The sequence below is a fragment of the Bos indicus genome, chromosome 12 (assembly GCF_029378745.1).
Source record: "Bos indicus isolate NIAB-ARS_2022 breed Sahiwal x Tharparkar chromosome 12, NIAB-ARS_B.indTharparkar_mat_pri_1.0, whole genome shotgun sequence".
NCBI classification, from domain to species: domain Eukaryota; kingdom Metazoa; phylum Chordata; class Mammalia; order Artiodactyla; family Bovidae; genus Bos; species Bos indicus.
In genome coordinates this window covers 47033674-47057189 of record NC_091771.1, presented here as the reverse complement: position 1 = coordinate 47057189, position 23516 = coordinate 47033674, and positions in this window count along the sequence as shown.

Here is a 23516-nt window from a genome sequence, read left to right as displayed (position 1 = left end):
GGCAAGTGTTTGCCCTTATTCACTCTGACATGTTGCCTCGAACAAGAATCCAGGGCTGTTGGTTTCCACTCATTTTTCCTTTTACCATATTGGCCAATTATTTCAATTTGTGTTTAGAAAAAGAGTTCTCTGGACTCTGCCATTGAAAAATAACTAGTTTTATACGTTTTATAAAAATGAACTTCAGTAAGACTGTTAAAATGTAACCATAGTAAAATGATATTCTGAAGCAGTGTTTATGGTTATATAGGACTTTCTTAGGGCTTACCTGGTGGCTCAGCAGTAAAGGATCCTCCCACAATGCAGGAGATGCAGGTTTGATCCCTGGGTCAGGAAGATCCTCTGGAGGGGGGCATGGCAACCCACTGCGGTATTCTTGCCTGGAGAATCCCATGGACAGAGGAGCCTGGCTGGCTACAGTCCATGGCGTCCCAAAGAGTCAGACACTAAGCGACTAAGCATGCATGCAGAACTTTCTTATTGATGATAGCTTTTTCACCAATAGCTGCTGATCTTCCATAATGCTAATTTACACCCAACGTTGACACTTGCCAGACTGTCTTTGCAAGCATAAATATTAGACATACCAAAATTTGATTCTGGCTTATCCTTTACTTTGAATAAAGAGATCTAAAAATCAATCTGTACAAGCTGCGTTTCATTTTCTATGACTAGAGGTCAAGTATATCAGGGCAAGGGTAGTATTAAAGGTAATTTATGGTGTCAAAATAAACGTATTAGGTAAGCAGTTTTTAAAATTTTGACTTGAGTAGGATACACAAACTTTAAATGTTTTATTTTCCACCATCTTGCAACAGACTTTTGTGAAATAAGCATTAGTTCTTCCTGGGTTATATATATATATGTGTGTGTTTAACTCATTTTTTGGTAAATGGGGCATTAGGGAAAAGAGCTTATAGTTTCAACATCTGAGTCCACTTCCTAGTGATATGACTTTGAGCAAGTGACTTTATTTTCCACAAACTTTAGTTTCCTCATGTGTACAACAGAAATCTTATTCCTAAATCATGGATTTGTGAGGACTGAATAAGATGATACATTTAATTTGTTTTGTTAATAGAAAGTGCAATTTATTTTTAAAGTGTCAACAAATGATGTTAATTCTACTGACTGATTTCGCAGCCAGTGGTGAGGCAGGGTACGGCAATGGGTCACATGCTTGATTATGATTTACTCTATTGGATTTTAATCTGAGCTCTACTAGTATACTCACTGTGAGAGCCAGGAAAAACGTCTGGGACTCAGACTCTTGTACAATCCAAGGGCTGGACTAGAAAAGCTTTCAGGTCCTTACCAGGTAAGAGTTTATGTTTGGAATGTTCTGAAGTACATGCAGTTTAGTGATCTGAGTACAAGGTTAGGATTACAAGTCTTGGAGCTAAAATGTTTATATTTGACACCAATTATGTATAAGGATGAAAATCACATAATTTTGTAAGCCCCTAGTTTCCCCTCTTTAAAAATGAGAATTGATATAACTATGCAAAGACTGTCGTTCAAATCCAGAAATTCTCAATCTTTTTTAAAAAGCAACAGAATCCTTTTATAATTACAGTTATTGGGGAAAGCCCAATATGTAAAAGATTTTATCAAATACATAAAATACAAAAAAATGCAGATTCTTTCCTAAAATAAAGACCTTTTTTTTTTTTGAACTCATTGTTTTTCTCTCTAAACCCAGTCTTCTTTACTCATTATTACCCAGTTGGTTAAGACAGTACCTGTGAATTATCTTGGACTTTTGTTCATACTTCCTCTGATATACCAATGATCACCAAGAAAATGTTACCTTCTGTATAATTCTTGAATGCTTTTTTCCCCTGTCCACACTCACTGGCACTCTGCTCCTTCAACCCTCTTGCTTGGCCTATTATAATAAACAGCACGTTGGTCCTCCTCTAATCCATTATACTGCTGCCAAGTGGTCTTTTTGATATGCAAACTTGAATGCACCCATTTCTCCTCCCATTTACCTGCCACAAGGACCTCTAAAGCACTCTGATAAAATATGAGGTGTCTGGTGAAAATTTTTGAAGAAGACTTAGAGTTGTAGTCATCTGCATTCACTCTTGGGCTTTCCAGGTAGCTCAGCTAGTAAAGAATACGCCTGCAATTCAAGAGAACCCCGTTCGATTCCTGGGTCAGGAAGATCTATCTGCTGGAGAAGGAATAGGGTTGGTTTTCATAGTGTTTTAAAGTGGGAAGAAACACCAGAAACCCCCTGGGTCAAACATCTATCACTGAATCAATCCAATTTATAACCTCCCCTTCTTCAGATCAAGTCTATTCTGTCAGTGTTCTCTTTCCTCTTTTGAAAATGCAGTCTAAGTTTATAGGAGGTTTTTTTTTTTTTTTTCACCAACCATATATTAAGTTGTGTCAGTGTATACATTGTAGTCTATTGAACTCATGTAATTACTGTAAACCTACAACAGCTTTACAAAAATACATTTAGTATTTGCCAGGGCAAATCTCTACACAGTTTTCTTTCTAAAAATGTTCTTGATTATCAGGCACATTATTCTTCCAGAAGAACTTTAGATTCATTTTGTCAAAAAGTTCTATTGAAGTTTTCAGTGGAAAAACTCTTAGCTTTGTAGATTAAGAAAGAACTGACATTTAAGCAGTATTAAATCATCTTAATAACTTCCATGCTTTTCTATTTTATTTGTTTAAAAACATCTTGTACTTTTTCATGTAAATCTGCATATTTTATGTTTAATTTATTCCTAGATATTCTATATATTTTGATGCAATTGTGAGTGGGATTTAAAAACTACATATTTCTAATTGAATATTGTTGATATTTAGAAATAAACTATCTTTAGTGTATTTCTTTATCTGACCATTTGTAGAAAATGTACAAATCCTTGGATTTGGATCCTTGATTTTATATCAAAGCCTGGTTAACTATAAAAATTCCCTTCCTCTTCAAGATCAATTATAACTGTCAGAAAGTAAAGTCAATTTTATGTTTAGAATTTCTTCACTCTTAGTTTACTTTCCCAGTTAGAATCTATGCCTGTATGATTCATATATTTTCCCTGCATTTCTGAATGTACAACTTAACATTTAGCCCTCATGTTTTTTGTTTTTTTCCTTTTTGAGTGTAAGTTACTCAGAGGATATTGTTAATGCTTCTTCCATAGAGCAAAAGTGTCAAATACCATGATTGTAACTATAACAATGAATTTGATCTTTTCCTTTCGATGTTTACCAGACTCCCCATGGATGTGACTTATACAACATATCTAGGCTTTTAAAAGTTTCTGTTGGTGATTCCTTTAACAATTCTTTTCCTTCATCATAAAGGGACTTGATCTCACATAAAGTGAGCTGAACTTTATCATTTGTGTATATCCAGCTAGATCACTTCTATAAATAGCACAATCTCTGTTATTCATCATTGTTAGGAAACAAGCAATTTGGTTAAGTAAATTTTCTGAGGACATTATCTCTTCAAGGGTCAGAACTTAAAATTTATTTCAGATTTACATCTTTCCAAAACACATGCAACACTATATATGATATTTATTTTCCAACCTTGGTAGCTAGATTCTTTAAAAACATAGTACTGGAGAAATTCAGCCATTAAATGTAAAAGATGATGAGAGCTAACTGATGCTTAAGTAAAGCTATTCAGGCTTTTATAATATTTCTACACTAGAATTGTGTGTTTAAACAGTGAGTGAATATGTTCACTAAACTAGTAGAGAACAATTAAATTAAGAGAATATCAATGAAGTTTTAGAAATGTTAAGTAACAGCGGTAATTTGTACTAATTGTTACTTACTATCCATTTGTTAGTGGAATATTGTCTTCCAGTCAATGAGAAGCTTAAATAGCAATTTAGTTTTGCTTTGTTGCAAATAATACATTTTTTAGGAGGTACTTATTTTTCATAACTTGTTGTTATGTGTTGTGTTCCCCTCAAATTCATATGTTGAATTTCTAACCTCCAGTATATCAGAAAGAGTCTTTACAGAGGTAACCAAGCTAAAAGGAGGTCATTGGTGTGTGCCCTAATATAGTATGACTAGTGTCCTTATTGGAGAAGGCAATGGTAACCCACTCCAGTATTCTTGCCTGGGAAATCCCAAGGACGGAGGAGCCTGGTAGGCTACAGTCCATGGGGTCGTGAAGAGTCGGACATGACGGAGTGACTTCACTTTCACTTTTCACTTTCCTGCATTGGAGAAGGAAACGGCAACCCCCTCCAGTGTTCTTGTCTGGAGAATCCCAGGGACGGCGGAGCCTGGTGGGCTGCCGTCTATGGGGTCGCACTGAGTCAGACACAATTGACGTGACTTAGCAGCAGCAACAGCAGCAGTGTCCTTATAAAAAGTAGAAATGTAGAGACATACACACATACACACACACAAACACACAGAAGATGCTATTTGATCCTTAAGGCAGAGATGGGGGTAATGCATCTATAGCCAATAAATGCCAGAGACTGCCAGCCGAGGAGAGAGGCAGGAACATATTCTCCTTTATAGATCTCAGATGGAATCAATCCTGATGACAGCTGGATCTCAGACTTCCAGAACTGTGAAATAATAAATTTCTGGTCTTTAAGCCATTCAGTTTGTGGTGCTTTGCCTTGGCAGCCTTAGGGGACCAATGCAGTGGTCTTCCATCAACAGTTAATGTCTTGATTTTATGAAGAGGATTACTGACTACAACCCTGTAGGTTCCATCTTCCATATCTTACCATGGCTTCAGAGACTTAGAACAGCTTAGCTCCTGAAGATGAAAAGGGCATAGGATATTTGTAGGTATATATGCCCACCCCTCATATAGCCAAGATCCATCCATCCTCCCATTGATTCGTCCATGCATCTATCATTTATACATCTATCCAATATTTACTGAGTGTTTACCACGTGCCAGGATATGTGCTAGGCTCTGGGGATACAGCAGGTAAAGCAGACATTGGCTTTACCCTGTAAAGCTTGCATTGTAGCAGTTACATACAGTGTTCATACAATTTGCTAGGATCACATTAGCTCAGTTCATGAAAACTGCAAACAAAAAGATATGAAACCCTCTAAAGCAGGTCTACCATCCCTGATGGCTCAGATGGTAAAGCATCTGCCTGCAATGCAGGATACTGGGATTTGATCCCTGGGTCAGGAAGATCTCCTGGAGAAGGCAATGGCAACTCCAGTTTTCTTGCATGGAGAATTCCATGGACAGAGAAGCCTGGTGGGTTACAAGTCCATGGGATTGCAAAGAGGCAGACATGACTGAGTGACTAACACTAAACAGGTCTGCATATTGTCCTTCATTGGCACGCTGACTAGACTGCAGTTACAATGCCTAAGTTTTCTTTATCTGATCATTTTGTTTTCCCTAAGGCTTTTAGCATGTGTGCTTGCTAAATCCTCTACCTCCTATTCTTCTTGCTCCATTTTCTCTATTAACATCAATAATAATGTAGTTCATAGTCTGCATAGTCTTGAAAGGCAATGATAATGACTCCAGAAAAGGACTGTCAAGATTAATTCTCATATACTAGTACTAATGGTTGAAGAGAAAACTCTCCTGTCATTCATTCAGTGAATATTTATATTTTCACCTTTTCTAGTCAATGGTTGCTATGGTGAAAGTGCTCATGTCAGCTATACAGAACATATAGATGACTGAGTACCAATCCTAGCAGTGGAGTTGAAATTTCGTTTTTAGAAAAGAAAAGCCCTACCTCAGTCTGCCTTTGGGTCATTCTTTTTCTCATAAAAAGGTGGAGGGAAGCATGTGCAGCTGCAGGACCTCTAGGGAAGCTGCCTTTCTACGAATTTAATTAATAAATCAAAGGTGAGTGCTGTGTCTCCCAGGTGTTTTCTTGCCCTCAAAATCACCCTCCTCACTGCTCTCATCAGTGTCCTTTGACTTATCAGCAGTAAACAAAGCATCCTGTGTTACTGCATCCCAACCTCCCCTCTCTGGTCGGAAATAAGTATCCTTGCAGAGAGCAAAGGGCGATCCCTTCCCTCTCCAGTGACCTAGTTAGGGCAATGTTTCCAGGACTTGTCTGGTGGGAGACATGGAATCAGAAGCCTGGGAACTTATTTTTAATAAACATTCCCAGTGATTTCTGTAATTAGGCACATTTGAAAAGTTGTTCACTATAGCTTCTCGAGATATCAGTACCTCAATTGTCTTATATCCTGCTCAGTGAAAGCCTGTATTTTCTAAATATTAAAACCAAAACAAACTAGTAACAGGGAAAATCACACTGTGACAGAGGCAAAAATTTAGAGATTCTGTGTTTTAATTTCAGATGGCTAATAGTCCAGGACAAATTCCATAGCTTCTATGGGTCTTTGTACAAAACAAAGAGGTTGAATCACATTCATCAATTCTTCATTTATTTAACCACTTATCAAATATGTGTCGAGGCCCTACTGTGTGTTAGCTCTTATTGTAGTTCTTGGGGAAACAATAGAGAATAACCACTCAGTTACTCTGTGTGTGTTAGTCGCTCAGTTGTGTCCAACTCTTTGTGACCCCATGGACTATAGTCTGCTCCTTTCTCAGTTATCACCCACCTACCTGGCATTTTGTACTTGGTGGAAGAACAGCGCTTTGTATTGTTATATTGTATTATTGTTATAGGAGGAGGCAACGGCAACCCACTTCAGTATCCTTGCCTTGAAAATCCCACGAACAGAGGAGCCTGGCAGACAGAGGGTCCCGAAGAGTTGGATAAGACTGAGCAACTGAGCATATTATTATCACAGTGCTTTTTTTCCTGGTCATGCTTCAGCTGTTCAATAAAAATCTGAAATTTATTCTATTGAAAGAAGTGTTTTCCTAACAGAGGTATGACAAACCTCATCCTAAAGACCTTGGTGAAATTATCCAAACGCCAACCAGCTTCTATTTGGCTTTCAGGATGAAATGAGGTGAAAAGTTAATATTAGATAATGCCATTCTGAAGCCAAGATGGAGAAGTCTAACTGGGCTATTCTGAAGTTGAATCATGAGATGAGGTCTCCAAGTAACTTAGTCAAGGAGCCTACATTCTCAGATGAGACAACAAAATACCCCCAAAGCTATGAGTGCAAGATCTTCAGATGAAAGATTGGTAGAGTTGTAGCTAGGATGGGGGCCAATTTTATTTCACTCACCTCAGTATAGTTATTTCTCATTCAACATGACTCCCCACATTGATTCCCATTAAAAATTTGGACCATTTTGTCTTCCAGACTAAGTCTCCAACAAGATCACACTGATGGTTCTCCAAGCCTGACCTTTCCTTGATGTCTCCTAAGGTTATAATACAAATTTGGGGGGGACATCTGGCTAATTTCCAAAAGTCCTATAAATTCAATATCCTGAATTTTAAACAATTAAGTTCTTTAAGGACTGAAAAGTCCTTTAGATGAGTGAGCAACACTTTTCCTGTAGCTTTCCCAAACTGTCTTTGGATCTGGATTTATTACCATTTTGTGAGAATCTTTAAATTCATATCTCAACTGAGTTATGAAGAGCATTGGTTTTAGGTGTCTCATTCCCACAGAGCATTGTCTTTAAGGTCAAGAGGATAATTTAAAATTGGAATGGTGATATGTTCGGAGGGGTCGGAATCTATTTTGAAGGCTAATTATCTTTTATTGCTGGTTTATCCTTAGGCCTTTGAGTCATATGCTGTTATTTAATTTGCTAAAGACGAAGAAAAGAAAAATCTTGAAAATTTGTAAAACATAGTAAACAAATTAAGATAGAAAAATAGTCAAACTTTATGTTTTTTCAAATTGAAATATAGTTGATTTAGTATGTTGTGTTAGTTTCAGATGTACAGCAAAGTGACATGAGTGAATGTATATATATATTCAATTCTTTTCCATTATTGGTTATTACAAAATACCGAATATAGTTCCCCTGTTACACAGAAGGTCTTTGTTAGTTACCTATTTTACAGATAGTTGTCCTAATTAATCCTTTGCCCATCCCCTTTTCCCTTAAACATAAATTTGTTTTCTCGGTCTCTGAATCGGTTTCTGCTTCATAAATAAGTTCATTTGTATCATTTGCTTTAACAAAGAATAAATCCATTGTCTGAAATAAAATGAAAAAAAAAAAAAAGTTGCCAAAAGCTGACTGGCTTGCCTGAGGGCTCTTTTATGTGAGATCCTTGCTCAAAGCCCTGGGAAGAGAGAGGAGACACTTAGGTCTCTAAGACTGTGAGATCAAGCATATGGCCTGTACATCTGAGTCCCGCCCCTCCTGCAACAATGCAGCTGCAATCAGAGGTCTGTATGTGGGGCAGAAGCATTCTTCTAAACTACATCATCTTAGCACAGGGAACTCTTCTTAATGCTATGTGGCTGCTTGGATGGGAGGCAAGTTTAGAGGAGAATTGACATATAAGTATGACTGGGTATCTTTGCTGTCCCCTTGAAACTATCACAATATTGTTAATTGGCTATACTCCAGTATAGAATAAAAAGTAAAAAAAAAATACATTATGTTAGGCTTGTCACAGTCTCTCTTTATTATTTTATCAACTACTAAAAGAAGAAAATAGGACAAACAGCAGAGCCTGGCTGATAGGATTGAATATGAAATTATAAAACAATAGTCTTGCACAAACCCGACACAGAGTAGGTAGTCAAATAGTATTTCCTGGATCTATGGCAATGTATAATAGAACCTGTATGGGCATATTTCTTAAATGTAGAAAATAAGCTTTGAATTTACAGGTTATTTGGACTTAAAATGTATCTTGTTAGGACCAAAGAAATATTGTTGAAAATATGTGGGGTCCATCTCCGACGATGCAGGAGTATATCAACTGAGCCTTGGCAGGCTTGGATTAGAGGTACTCAGAGGCTAGCCCATGGAATGATTTGAGGTTCCCACCTGTAGAAATGAAAATGCATAAATGTCATAACTCTTCTTGTGTGTTACTGGGCAGGCAACTCCTGTTCCATACCTCACTCTGCCACCCGCTATCTGATGTGTTGTCACCTCCTCAATTATCTAATCCTTTGCTTTGATTCATTCCCTCACAGTGTGTTTGTCCTCTTGTAAAAGCTACCTGTCTTGCACAGGGTTGCTTATAGACCTCATATCAGATTTCGAGGACTGCAAGATTTGATTCCTCTCTTCTCCTCCGTATTTTACAATGATTTGACATTGGTGAAAAAACAGGCAGCCATCGTTTTATTACAGATGCTACTGTGCCGCAAGCTCTTTGAGTTTAACCCAGCAAACAGTTGTCCTTTGTCTCAGCAGTGTTTCCACTTTTGATATATGTTTTCAATACTTAAGATCATGAAAAATCAGGCAAAATTACACAAGAGTTGCTACTTGGGCTATCGTGATTTTTAATAATTTTCTTGGTCCCTATGCTACATCTACAAATGGTAAATCTATGAAAGTAAATAATTGAAGATGAAAGAAGTTAGAATCAATATTTTTCTTGCAATATTTATCAAATTAAGAATTTTTTACCTTTATATTTCTTGATGGGTTATACTTCTATTATATCTGCATGTCTGTTCTGGTCCTTTCATCTATTAGAGCAATCATCAAAATTTATATTTTGTTATTTATATTATTTATATTTTATTAGTCAGTCAGATTTTGTCTGAATAATAATTTGGCTGTATTCTCCTCTATGAGTTCTTGCACATACATTAAGAATGAATACCCTCTTTTGAGAAAGTTTCTGTCATTCGAGAAGGAAAATAATATTTATTTGAGATTAAAAAATTGTTTTTCTTTTTGACCATGCCACAGGGCATGTGGGATCCTAGTTCCCTGACAGAGATCGAACCTATGCCACCTGCAGTGTAAATGTGGAGTCTTAACCACTGCACCACCTGAGAAATCCTGAAAATATTATTTATTGAAAGCCTGCCTACTATTTGCCAGGTGCTTTAAGTAAATTGGGCTTCCCTTGTGGCTCAGCCAGTAAAGAATCCGCCTGCAATGTGGGGGACCTGCGTTTGATCCCTGGTGTTGGGAAGATCCCCTGGAGAAGGAAAAGATCACCCACTGCTGTATTCTGGCCTGGAGAATTCCACGGACTGTATAGTCCATGGTCTGCAAAGAGTCGGACATGACTCAGTGATTTTCACTTTCACTTTATGTAAGTTATCTTGGTTAATCTTTAGGCTGTATATTTTCATCCTGCTTATTTATATGCAGAGTACATCATGAGAAACGCTGGGCTGGAGGAGGCACAAGCTGGAATCAAGATTGCCAGGAGAAATATCAATAACCTCAGATATGCAGATAACACCACCCTTATGGCAGAAAGTGAAGAAGAACTAAAGAGCCTCTTGATGAAAGTGAAAGAGGAAAATGAAAAAGTTGGCTTAAAGCTCAACATTCAGAAAACTAAGATCACAGCATCCAGTCCCATCACTTCATGGCAAATAGATGGAGAAACAGTGGAAACAGTGGCTGACTTTATTTTTCTGGGCTCCAAAATCACTGCAGATGGTGATTGTAGCCATGAAATTAAAAGATGCTTACTGCTTGGAAGGAAAGTTATGACCAACCTAGACAGCATATTAAAAAGCAGAGACATTACATTGCCAACAAAGGTCCATCTAGTCAAGGCTATGGTTTTTCCAGTGGTCATGTATAGATGTCAGAGTTGGACTATAAAGAAAGCTGAGCACCAAAGAATTGATGCTTTTGTACTGTGGTGTTGGAGAAGACTCTTGGGAGTCCCTTGGATTGCAAGGAGATCCAACCAGTCCATCCTAAAGGAGATCAGTTCTGGGTGTTCATTGGAAAGACTGATGTTGAAGCTGAAACTCCAATATTTTGGCCACCTCATGCGAAGAGCTGACTCATTTGAAAAGACCGTGATGCTGGGAAAGATTGAGGGCAGGAGAAGGGGACGACAGAGGATGAGATGGCTGGATGGCATCACCGACTCGATGAACATGGGTTTGGGTGGACTCCGGGAGTTGGTGATGGACAGGGAGGCCTGGCGTGCTGCAGTTCATGGGGTCGCAAAGAGTCGGACAAAACTGAGCAACTGAACTGAACTGAATCTTTGTGGCATGCTTCCATTTATTGTCCCCATTTTACAGATGAGGAAACAGGGGCTCACAGAAATGGCAGAGCCAGAAGCTGAATTTGGCTCTGTTAAAGTACACACTGTGCTCTTTGCACCCTATCCGGTGGCTGGGATTCCCGGTCAGATGTGGGACTCAGGATGAACACTGGCAGCAAAGAAGCAGCCTCAGTGTGGCTTTCATTGCCCCCTTTTCATGAAAGTGATTTCCAAAAAAGTTTGTCTCGCTTTTGCATGTTGGGTATATTGAAAGGGTCACTGAAGAAGTAATCTCTAGATTGTATACATTAAATCTATATATATGTAATATCTAGGTTATATATAATTATGTGTCATTAGCTAGATATTATATAAAACTATTATGTATAATTAAGATATATGTATATATATATCAATTTGGCATCTTTACTCTCCAAAGTGGGATGTCAGCATACATAGTGATAGATGCAGAGAAAGTGTGGAGATTCTTGTTATTTGTAGAGATCAAAATGGATATTGATGTTGATTGGCCATGGTTGACCTCAGAAGAGAAAAAGAACTGAGCACTCTTTTTTGCATATTTTTAGAAAAGCATTGGGTTGCCTTTGCTTTACAAAAGTCAAGGAAGCAACCATCACCTTACAGTGTGTAAAGAATGACCAGTAAAAAGAGATTGGCTAGAGCTCAGCTAGACCTGAGTTCAAAGTACAGCTCTTTAACTTGACGGCTGTCTCATCCTGGGAGTGTTATCTGCCCTCTCTGAATATTAGTTTCATTACCTGTAAAAATGGGTTGATAACACTTTGTAGGAGTGTTGTAAGGCTTAGCTGAGGTATCACACTTCAAAACACACAGTGGAGACCTTGCATATAGTAAGTACTCTTACCAGAGTTAACATCCTTCCTTCATCTCATATCAGCTTTATCTTATAAGCTGGAACACACACAAAAAAGGATTTTATGAAACTTTTGAAACTATTAGAAGTGTTTTGCTTCTATTTGTCTGAGATGACCTTTTAAAAATCCTTTAAACTGCAGACAGTATTGTATGTTAATTATAAAATTAATTGTTATTATTGTATTTATTATTGTATGTTAATTTATAAAATTTTTTTAAATGCCTTAATATATTAAGTTCAAGATATACTTGTATAAGATCTTTCATTTCTTACTGTCTCTATTTATTTATTTTATTACTCCTGATTGTCTTTCATTCCGTTAACCATTCAAACAAGTACTTATTGACAGCCTTATATGTCAGCACGAAGTTACAGAGAAGAAACACACAAGATGGTTCTCTGTTTTCAAGGTAATCATACATTAATGAGGAAAAATTGACACATGAAAAAAATGAAAAAACAAACACATGAAAACAACTCAAGAACAAGTAACTAATACATGGCAATATTTATGATAACTTCAAAGGAAGTCTAGAGAAGTTTCAGAGTCTGGGATACTAATGGGGCTTGAGGAAAGGAAAAGATATGGACAAGCAAGAGGAAATTAATGCATTTGAGGGGCTTCCCTGGTAGATCAGCTAGTAAAGAATCTGCCTGCAACGCAGGAGACCCTGGTTTGATTCCTGGGTCAGAAAGATCCCCTGGAGAAGGGATAGACTACCCACTCCAGTATTCTTGGGCTTTTCTGGTGGCTCAGCTGGAAAATTTGCTTGCAAATAAAGAAACTGCTTGCAAATAAAAAAAAGTGCTCAGTAAAGAAATTGCTTGCAATGAGGGAGACCTGGGTTCAATCCCTGGGTTGGGAAGATCCCCGAAGAAGGGAAAGGCTACCCAATCCAGTATTCTGGCCTGGAGAATTCCATGGATTGTATAGACTTTCACTTTCAAGAATAGACTGACCAATGGATGGAAGCATGGAATGTGGGAGAATGTTGAGGAAATTTTCTTCCCTGCAGCTCAGGGCAAGGATAGAGGGCAGTGAGGAGTGAATATTAATTTGGACCCTCAAGGAGAAATGGATTCAGTGCATGCAGATTCTCATCCTTACAGCTTCTCTCTTCTTGTGTCCTTTTAATTGTATACAAGCTGAGGCATCTTGTGGATGGACCTGAATCTGGACAAACCTTGAGCAAATTACTCATTTTCTCTTTCTCTGTTTTCTGTATGGTGTATGATTGACAGGATAATAGTATCTATCTTATCAGGTTTTTCCAAAGTTAAAATAAATTAATGCATATAATGCATTTAGAACTGGTCATTGGAAACACTAATAAATGCTTTATTTTGCATTTTAAATAGTCTTTAAAATGAGGAACTATACAAGATTTTTAAGTGCAGAGAGAGATCAACAGATGCATGCATGCATGTGCATGTATGTATGTATGTATGTATGGCTTAAAGTTCTCTATTTGGCCAGCGAGAAATGTTGGAATATCAGTGATGGAGAGTAAACAGTTATCCCAAGCTTTTTGTGTTGGTGCAAATACTCATGGGATTGTTAATTTTGGTAACACCTCTAGAACTTAGTTTCTGGAACTAAACGTATCCTGAAGTGAAAAATAAACTTTTATGGGGATGGGATGACAGTTACGTTAAGGTTTCAAATTTGGATTTGAGCAAAGGGAAAAAGCCCTAGTGATAGAAAAGATTTTGTTGTTTACAGGGACAGCATGAAAAAGAAAAAAACTGTCCTCCACAAGACAATTTACAGCTTTGTCTTTACGGGAACTGTGCTTTACTTCAGTGGTCTCCAAACCTTTTTGATTATGCACTCTATCAATACAATCACTATTTATGCTTACATCACACAGACTCACTTACTAGATTCAAGTACCAGAATACCTCTTCCCTTCCTTTCATATTTGGAACATCCTGTGTAACTCCTGAGTGTGTTCTTTGTTTTACAGACCAGCTCTTTGACTAAGGGATCTAATTAATCTAGATGAAGCATGCTTTTCATTTTTTGTGTCTTCTTTGCCTCCCTTTAAAAAACAATATGTTGTGGCCCATGGACATATGTTCTACGGGAATTAGATATACTAGTATGAGCTGCTTTATAGGCAGTCAGATGTAATGGTTCTGACTTCAGAAGGGAGGTCTGGGCTGGAGACTGATGCGGAATAATGAAAGGTGCTGCGATAACCAGGAGAATGATGACCTGCCCTAAAGGAAGGGGCTTACTGTGAAAAGAGATCTTTCAGGAACTCAACCTTTAAAGGTAGGTAAAGAAGTAGAACTCACAAGATATCTCAAGAGCTAGAAGAAGGTGTGCAAAAAATTGTGAATGTGTGCTAAGGCCCAGGAGATAGTCTTTAAAATGAGAAAATACACAAAAGTTTTACGTGCAAGGGTGGTCCAGGAAGATAAGAAAGAAGAAGGATGGTTTGATTTGGCATCTAGGAGTTCACTTATTTTCTAAGTGAGGCAAAGTGTAGGATAAGGGAATTAGAGAAAGAGTGGTTCGGAGAAAGAATGAGACCGGCACTGTATAAGAACAGATCACCTTTAATGAGGTGAGAAGGGCCAGCAGCCAGATTAGTGAGCTGCTGCACTAACCCAAGAAAAGAGTAAGTATATATAGGCATATATGTGAAAATCTATTGTCTTAATGGGGCCTGTTCTTCTCCACGGTTGTTCAGATTAGTTATCTCTTAAATAGCTGGGGCAAGGAATTCTGGAGATCGGCCAGAGGCTGGGACTGGCTGGGAGCTGGGTGTAATCAACCTTAATGTTCATTTTTTAATTTGGGCAAGAGTTCTTTGTTTTGCATAGAATGGTTGGGAGGGCCCAGAGGGGAGTTTTAACTCCAGGCTGTTTTGAGCCATGTAGAAGGAAATGGCAACCCACTCCATTATTCCTGTCTAGAGAATCCTGTGGAGAGGGGAGCCTGGTGGCCTGCTGTCCATAGGGTTGCACAGAGTCGGACACGACTGAAGCAACTTAGCATGCATACATGCACTGGAGAAGGAAATGGCAACCCACTCCAGTATTCAGGCTGGAGAATCCCAGGGACAACCCTGTCGTCTTTGGGGTTGCAAAGAGTTGGACATAACTGAAATGATTTAGCAGAAGCAGCAGCAGCTTTCCTTCAGAAAGTGTGTCAGTTAAGTGGTGACTGAGATATAAGTGGGAAGGCAGCAAGCACAGACTAGTCTTTCAAGACTAGTAAGAGATGGGAAGAAAAAAAGAGAGAGTCGGGAGGAAAGGGGGACATCCCGTCTGTCTGTCTATCTGGCCATCCTAAGGAAAGGATGACTCTGTGTGTTTATTATCTGCTTTGTCTCCCTGGTAAGACTAGGCAGGATTCAGTCCTAATGTCTTCTCCTTAACAACTTCAGCTGAGCACCTGTTGCATATTGTGAAGACACACACACAGATGTGTTACAGCACTCACCACTCTGGTGGTCACGTTGGTGTTTGTCTCTGGACGGGTTTCAGTTATTTAAATGAAGACACTGTGTCTTCATGATCTTTAATTTCCCAGTCTCTACCATAGTGCCCAGCATGTATTATTTGCTCTTGAAGGAGGAAACAGACAGAACAGGCTCCATCTTGAAAGCAGGAGTCTATCTTGGGCTGGACTGCAGACTTTGAACTATATGCCCAGCATCTATGGAAACGACATACTAACTGGAAAATCAGACATCCCGGATGGAAGAGCCCCAGGGCTCATACCTAGACTCTCTGACAGCTAAAAGAATACCCTAATTACCTGTGTAACCAAATAAAATCATAAATTCTTTTATGCATGTTGGGGTATGACCACAGGCCTATTGATAATTGTCCACTGTTAACTACCTAGGCTTAAGGCATACGAATCACAGGTTTAAGGCACATGAATCATGGGTTAACTTTGATTGTATCTTTCTTTTCCTTTGTTCAGACTAGTTTAGAGAATTTGGGGAGATGGGTTTGAGCAAGTACACTTAGGGTATATAAGGTTTTCATAAAAACTGGTCAGGGTCCTTGGCTAAGAGGAGACTCTGCCTTGGGCCTGCTGGTGTAATAAACTGCACTCCACTATCCCCACCCACTCTAGTACTCCTGCCTGGAAAATCCCATGGATGGAGGAGCCTGGTAGGCTGCAGTCCATGGGGTCACTAAGAGTCGGACACGACTGAGCGACTTCACTTTCACTTCTCACTTTTGTGCATTGGAGAAGGAAATGGCAACCCACTCCAGTGTTCTTGCCTGGAGAATCCCAGGGACTGGGGAGCCTGGTGGGCTGCCATCTATGGGGTCGCACAGGGTTGGACACGACTGAAGCGACTTAGCAGCAGCAGCAGCCACTATCTGCATTGTCCTTCTGAGTGAGTTTGTTTCCCAGAACGTGTGACTACAGCACTCGGACTTGCTGTTTGAAAGTATGAATGAACGAGACAAGGTAAACAGGTGAGCAAGGAGTCCTGTGGGAAGGTTAGTCTGGTAGCAGATGTAGAGGAAGGCAAGCAGGTGAAAGAGGACGCAGTGAAGCCTACTTGAAGGTGCGAGATAACCTACTTAGAAGGGCTTGGTGTCTGAACTCAGGGACTAAATACGAAGAGGTTGTTTTAAGAACTACTTTAATGGAAGATGTGCCCAAGTTTGGATAAAAAAGAAGAAAGAATGAAAGATAATGGATGTCTAATCTTTAAGAAGAATGATGTGGAAGGCGAAATCTTGATGGTGGGGTTTGGGAAAGGCAAAGAGCACAGTGATGGGGGATGAGTTGCAGTTTTCGTTTGTTGGGTGGTCTCCTGAGCAGTGTTTGTCTCCATGCCCTGTTCTTGGATCTTTCCCAGCAGCATGCTGTCTCCCCGCCCGCCTCTTTTTTGTTTTTGTTTTTGGTACTTGTGTCAAGCAGCTACCTCTTCTCCAGTCATTTCCTTTCTACAAGAGAAAAGAAACATTTCTTCAATAAAGACTTTCAGCACTGGTCCTCCACTTACATCAAAAACATGTCAGAATAAAGTGAAACTTCCAGCTACCAAGATTTAACAAGCACGGCACAACTTGACCGAACTTGGAACGTCGCCTTAAAGTGTTTTCTAAGAAATACCATTTATTGGTGAGACAGGATAATCTATGTAGAACATCAGATGTATCCATCTCTGTTTATACATTTATTTTTAAACAACTGTCTACATCTGGGTCTTTACCATTCCTTGGCAGTAGAACACGGACTCTTCTTTTTAGATTAATTTCACTCTGCTTAGTATCACTTGCACTTATTTAGCAGCATTTGCTTTTCTTAAAAAATTAATTTTATTTATTTATTGGCTGCACCAGGTCTTCATTTCTGCATGGGCTTTTGTATAGTTGTGGCGAGCAGGGGCGACTCTCTAGTTCTCTTGTGGCGGAGTATGGGCTCTAGGCTGTGTGGGGTTCAGTAGTCTGTGAAGTGAGGGCTCCATAGTTGAAGGTCCCAGGCCCTAGAGCACAGGCTCAGTAGTGGTGGTGCAAGGGCTTAGTTACTCCTGCGTATGTGGGATCTTCCCAGGCCAGGGATTGAACCCGTGTCTCCTGCATTGGCAGGTGAATTCTGTACACCACTGAGCCACCAGGGAAGCCCCATAGAAAACTTTTTGATAAGAATTAGAAATTATTCTGAAGCTTCTATTCATTTTAAGAGTAAAAAAGGTGAAAAGAAAGGTATTATGAAGAAGAAAGCAACTGATTTGGCAGAAGGAAGGTTAGCTATAATCATTCACCATTCATCACCATCCATTTCCCGGACATAGCCCCTGTCTAAATCTCTTGAAGGCCACCTTCACTTCTTTTCTCTCTTTCCTTGCCACACTGATAAAGTCGGTCATCCCCTCAGCAATAAGCATGTAAAATGCCTTCTTTTGTAGAACAAACCCTTTGTATGTAAATAATCTGTTAGCCCCCTCCTCCCCACAAGCATTGTGTTGGAAAAAAATATCCAACATAAATTGATTGTATAGATAGCCTGATTGTAAAGCAAGATTAATATGAAAACACAAGGAGTCTGCAATAAAACCTACTAACTTAAATCATTCACATTTGTGTACAAGCATTCATATTTAGCAACAGTCCCAAGGCTGAGATTAAAGCTGTTTGGTAGGTTACTTCAAGGCCTTTTTATTGCTAAATCTTATTATGTCTCTAAAATGTAGAAATTAATCACCTGTCATCAAAGCTGCAGTGGATTATTGACTTCTAAATGTCTCTACAAATTGATTCATGACAGAATGAAACAGGAGACTGAACTAGCATTGAAATTCCTTTGCATGTGATAAAAAAGGTCTATTAAAAGCATTTCAACAAATGCTGCCTATTAGGTAATCATCACAAAGTACTTTCCTATCAAAATGAGGTGCTTCTGGAATAGTTTTGATGAGATACATTTTTTTCCCAACAGTGATATGGTAACATGAAATTATTCTGAAACCCCAGGAAGATGATTTGGAAATCCATTTAATTTTTATATTACGGAGCACATGACTTATTTCTTAGTTCTAACACAATATAAAGATGGTTAGGAAAAATCTACTTCATTTGTTTGTGTGTTTATCTATGAGCACATATGTCAGACAGACCCTAAAGATTATTTGGCTTAAGAATTTGGGAGAATGTTTATAATCTACACTAATGGGGTTACAATAATTTTTGTCATAAGGATTCCTCCCATTGTCTCACTGTATTTTGAGTATGTCCTGTCTCCTTGTCCCTGTTAGTTTAAATCAATGGTTCTTGAAACAAATCAGTTTCGCTTCCCGGGAGGTTTTAAGTAGAATCCAGAACATTTTCCTTTAATCAAAATTGCCTCCTTACTTTAGTCCACTCGTCTTTTCTTCTCGGTAAATATTTAACTGCCAGTGGTGATTTTCTTTCTTTTCAGATTTTTCTCCCAGGGAGCTTCTCCTTCCATTCTTTGCTCTATCCACACTCCACACACATCAGTTTCCCCTCCAACTGAACTCAGCTTTTTATCTTTTTAGCTTTGTAGAGACTCTCAAGGGTCAATAGAATGAACAATCACGAAACTAATTGCTGACCAAAATATACTCTGATGTTTGATTAACCTTCAAGGAGAGGAATAACTATTTTTGATTATTATTACTATTTTTGAATAGCAGGAGAGGGAACATTGTGGAGTAGGAGATTTCTATTTTGGGTTTCTGTCTTGGAAGACTATCAGTTCAACCCAAGTACCCCAAACAATTTATGAATGTTTCATGAGTAACCAGTGTTACTATTTGATAATATTGCTTTGGACAACACACAAGTTTAAAAAAAAAAAAAAATTGCTCCCACCAGACTGTGAGCTCCACAAAGCCAAGAACAACATTTTATCTTTTCTTGAATCTCAGTGCTCAGATCTTTGAATAACTGAATGTATTTTAATCCTTAATATTCAAGAATAACTTAAGACAAGCACAAAGTTTAATGCATAAAGTCTTTGTGGTGATCACAACATCATACGCACATCTTATAGGCAGAGATAAAATCATACAGTATTGATAAATATGTTTCCTATCCACCTTATGTCCTGCACAGTTCCAGGAATAGATCATGCTCTCTCCCTACTCTGGGCTTTTATAAAAGCAGTTCCCTTTGCTGGGGAGGCATTCTATTAACATCAGATCTTCTAGGACTGCCTATGACTTGGAGCACTTTTCCTGAGTTCCTGTGGTCCTAACCATGATTATAGATCTACCTGTTTACTCACTTAGATTCTGCTCTAGACAACCAGCTCCTTGAGGACTCTGGTTATGTCTTGATAATCATTGAATGTCTCCGAACTTAGCATAGAATGTGGAACTGGCTTGTAATTGTCACCCACCAAATGTATGGGGCGTGAGAGAGGAAAAGTGGAATGTGTCATTTGGATTAGACTGAAAACCTCTTCCATCAGTATAGGTAGCACAACTGACATATTAGAAACCTGTGAAGAGTTGTTTTTCATAAAGGACCAACAGGTAGGGTACTTCCAAGCAGGTCCCAGAGTCCCCAAACAAAGGGGCCCCGGCTGTGGTAGCGGCATGCAGCCCAGACAGTCTCTTCTCCTAAACTGTGAAGCAAGAGGAGGAAAGGCTACCAAAGTCAGACATGACAGCTGACTCTGAAGCCCTGAATTCTGCTTCATATTTCATCAAGAAGAGGGATTCCATTTCTTCTTTAGGATCTTGAGGGAATAAAACTAATGCTGTGAGTAGATAATACACTGGAGTTTTGTTTTGTTTTCCCAGAAAAATTGGTTTTGAAGAGTCAGAGCTGTCCAAAGATCAAAAAGGGCTGTCTTTGGGATAGGATGCTCCTGGTCTCTGTGTCTATAGGATGGGTGAGACAGGCAGAGACCCTGGACAGGGATGTGAGCATTCAGCTGGGTGTTGAACCTGTGCCCTGTGAGGCTCCTCATCACTGTGAGAATCAGTGGTATCGTATGTCCCTGATGTAGAACTTACAACCCTTTCCTGGAATCCAGGAAGCACCTTTACAGCAGTCACAGGTAAAGACGTGGGATCCCTGGATAAGGTCAGAAACCCCAACCAGGCTCCTCTCCCAGGAAGTCACACCCCTTCTGTCCACCAAAGTTCCCACACATGAAGGGCTTCCCCATCACCTTGGAGACCTTGGGGGTGACTCCTCATTGTTAGCTTGACTGTTGATACAAGGCATGTATGCACATCAAGGGAATTCCTCACCTGGTTTCACACAGGAGCATCCATTTCCGTTTCTCCCCTTCTTCCCTCCGCTCCCTCTCGTCTTGTTCTCTCTCTCTTCGAGTCTCAGTTCTCTGTCTAGCTGAAGATCTAGCACAACCTGTGAAGCAGTGGAGAAACGTAATGAAACTAATGCCCTTGTCTCTATGGAAGACTCAAATACATGCAATTAATTGTTAGGCAACAAAGGCAGAAGATTGCAAATGGAGTCTAGAGAGATTACCCTGACATATAAATATGGTTTTAGACTTTGGACCTGATTTGTCAAAGAGCCTGGGATAAGCTTCAATTTAGGCATAACAGCTTCTGGTAGAGATTTACCTGTACTACTCTAAAGATGGTGAGCATTTATCAATGCTTCATGCATAATTATTCTATTACATTCCTCTTCAAGTCTCCTGAGCAATCTCTCCGGAGATATTCTTGGGAAAGTGGTGGCAGTGATCTTGAACTGTTAGCCCTTTGCAGTCTGATTGCCATCAACCATTTCAGAGTGTATATTATCTCTGTATTTATGCCATGAGGCTTTCTCTAGTGCTAGTTTATTTATTTAAATTTTTTTTTTTTTGTCTTTCAAAACTCCTAGATCATTTCTGGCACTAGTTCCTGAAATATTTACAGGGAGCTAGTTAAATTTTAACTGATATTTAGGGAAAATTTTCCTTAGCAAAGTCTGTTTATGCAAAACTCCATCTCATAAAGAATCTCCAGTCTTTTTGAAGACCAGAGAACTTAAAAGTCAGTTTTTGGGCTGAATTCATATGTCTTTGTCTCTCTTTCAGTTGATTTTGGCAACACCTCACATGTAACCCAAGACCAAAATAAAGTTGTGTTCGGAAGGCAGTCACGATTCAGTGATCTTATCCTGCAGAACGCCTTCTCCTGGCGTTGACATCATATGATTTGGTAAGCGGTTTACACATTGGCTCCTGTGATTTTCAAGGGGCTTTTATGATCTGCCAAGTGGACAAATGTCAACAGGCTTTAAGGGTTGATTTACCAGGATTTCTGTCTCTTGTGAACAGATTACTGTAGCTCAGAAGAAAACACATGTAAACAAGCCCAGCAATCCTAGTGGAAAATGTGGTTCCCACCAGACCTGGTGACTTGATCAGGAGTCCTAGCAGAGAGGTTTCTGCCCTACTCAGTCCTTTAGGAGTCACAGCTTTCCCTTTCACACAACCATCCTGGAAAGGCTCCGAGCCTGCACTGCCTCTGTGCAGCCAGAGGATAAAAGTGGTGAGGTGTGAACACCCAGGAGTCCAAGGCTCATAGGTTGCAACTCTCGCCAGAAACTCCTGCTCTTCTTTTTTTCCCCTGGCACTCGCCTCACAGGCCTGACCCTTGGGACCTTGAACCTGTTTGTATAACCATAGGTGATGCCCTTCCACGGACTCAGTACAAGAGCAGTAGGCAGGCAGTTCTCAGCTTCAAGTGGGAACTGAACTGAACACCTTGGCAAGCTGTTGGAATTACTGATCTCTTACTTTTTGTAAAAGAAAAAAAAAATCATGTTAAATTGTGGCAATTTAGGTCTTTTAATTTCTGTGTTTGAAAGTCTTTGTGTCTTAATTCTGGTCCTTTAAAAAAAAAATACTTTACCCATGATGAATAGCAAAAGGAAGACAAAAAACAAGGGCCCTTGGTTCTCCTGCATTGCTTTGTCAAGTACCTAACCATTTGGTTGCTAGGATACAGAAGCACGCTCTCCATGCTGTCCAGGGACCATGACAGTTTTGGGGGGACTGGAAGAAAGACACTGCAGAGGAAATACAGCCCCATCTACTTGCATAGAGACCTTTCTAGAACTAGCACTTGGGTTGTTTTAGCATCTCCACAGCTCTCCCAAGGATGTGGGAAGGGGTTGTTACTGTTGTTTAGTTGCCAAGTTGTGTCCAACCCTTTGTTACTCCATGGACTGTAGCTCACCAGGTTCTTCTGTCCATGGGATTTCCAGGCAAGAATACTGAAGTGGATTTCCATTTCCTTCTCGAGGGGATCTTTAACCCAGGGATCGAACCTGTGACTCCGACACTGCAGGCAGATTCTTTTACCACTGAGCCACCTGGGAAGTCTGACAGCCTATTTGGCATATTCCCTTTCATCCTGGCTCTATGTCCCCCAGGCATAGAAATCTGGAGTTCTCAAGGGTGTGTTGAAAGTAGATTCTCTCTAAAATTTCCATTTGCTGCGGATTTGCATATAATATTTATCTCTTCCACTTAGTCTGGCTTTTCAACCTTAAGGAAATGACTTAATGTCTGTTTAAAAGGGAGATACTACTACTAAAATGTATCACAGAAGCTTACAGGGAAGGTGGATTAAGAAACCTATATAAAAAGCCTTGCACACAGGAGACACTCAAAAAACCTTAATGCGTGCTTCCCATCTGAGTAAACCTGAGGCATCTATCAGTTCCTGCCTGTGTGGGCCTCCGCCCACTCATGTGGACTCTTTCAAATCTCTTCTAAGCCCCGTTGGATGGACCCCAGACATAACGCATGGGCCAATCGGATTGAATTGGAACTTTCAGCTTTGCCTTGAATTGGTTCCCCTGTGTTGACAGTCTGTGTGATAGCAACCCTCTTCTTCAGGGAGAAAGAGGCTGTGTGGGCATGGGTATTATCTTCTTAAATGCAGAATAAAACGGCATCAGCAGGATATTTCAGTGAAATACCTCGTTTGAACTTTCCTATTCATTGGCTCTTTTATGCATTCGCAGCCAGGGGTTTCGAGCCGATGCATTTGATTGCTCTCATGTACTGAGTGGAGAGACAGCAAAGAGGGGATTCCTGTAGATTCTTAACTCGTTGACAAAGGCTGTTGTGACTGTGGCAAGCCCCG